Source organism: Salvelinus sp. IW2-2015, linkage group LG20 (genome assembly GCF_002910315.2).
Source record: "Salvelinus sp. IW2-2015 linkage group LG20, ASM291031v2, whole genome shotgun sequence".
NCBI classification, from domain to species: Eukaryota; Metazoa; Chordata; class Actinopteri; order Salmoniformes; family Salmonidae; genus Salvelinus; species Salvelinus sp. IW2-2015.
In genome coordinates, this window is record NC_036860.1 from 4,006,597 (window position 1) to 4,007,990 (window position 1,394).

Genomic DNA, 1,394 nt, shown 5'->3' on the forward strand with positions numbered 1-1,394 from the left:
CACACACACACACACACACACACACACACACACACACACACACACATTTACACACAATTATTTCAAAATTCATGTTAATTTTTTGGGGCAAATAATACAAAATATCAAAAAAAATTAACAACTACAGTGCCTTGCAAAAGTATTCATCCCCCTTGGTGTTTTTCCTATTTTGTTGCATTACAACCTGTAATTTAAATTGAATATTATTTGGATTTCATGTAATGGACATAAACAAAATAGTCCAAATTAGTGAAGTGAAATGAAAAAAATTACTTATTTCAAAAGATTTAACAAATTAAAAACGGAAAAGTGGTGCGTGCATATGTATTCACTCCCTTTGCTATAAAGCCCCTAAATAAGATCTGGTGCAACCAATTACCTTCAGAAGTCACATAATTAGTTAAATGAAGTCCACCTGTGTGCAATCTAAGTGTCACATGATCTCAGTATATATACCTCTGTTCCGAAAGGCCCCAGAGTCTGCAACACCACTAAGCAAGGGGCACCACCAAGCAAGCAGCACCATGAAGACCAATGAGCTATCCAAACAGGTCAGGGACAAAGTTTTGGAGAAGTACATATCAGGGCTGGGTTATAAAAAAATATCCGAAACTTTGAACATCACACGGAGCACCGTTGAATCCATTATTAAAACATGGAAAGAATATGGCACCACAACAAACCTGCCAAGAGAGGGCCTCCCACCAAAACTCATGGACCAGGCTAGGACGGCATTAATCAGAGAGGCAACAAAGAGATCAAAGATAACCCTGAAGGAGCTGCAAAGCTCCACAGCGGAGATTGGAGTATCTGTCCATAGGACCACTTTAAGCCGCACACTCCACAGAGCTGGGCTTTATGGAAAAGTGGCCAGAAAAAAAGCCATTGCTTAAAGAAAAAAATTATATTTTGGTGTTCACCAAAAGGCATGTGGGAGACTCCCCAAACATATGGAAGAAGGTCAAATTAGACAAAAATGTAGCTTTTTGGCCATCATGGAAAACGCTATGTCTGGTGCAAACCCAACACCTCTCATCACCCCGAGAACATCATCCCCACAGTGAAGCATGGTGGTGGCAGCATCATGCTGTGGGTATTGTTTTCATTGGCAGGGACTGGGAAACTGGTTAGAATTGAAGGAATGATGAATGGAGCTAAATACAGGGGAATTGTTGAGGGAAACCTGTTTCAGTCTTCCAGAGATTTGAGACTGGGACGGAGATTCACCTTCCAGCAGGATAATTAACCTAATTATACTGCTAAAGCAACACTTGAGTGGTTTAAGGGGAAACATTTAAATATCTTGGAATGGCCTAGTCAAAGCCCAGACCTCAATCCAATTGAGAATCTGTGGTATGACTTAAAGATTGCTGTACACCAGCGGAACCCATCCA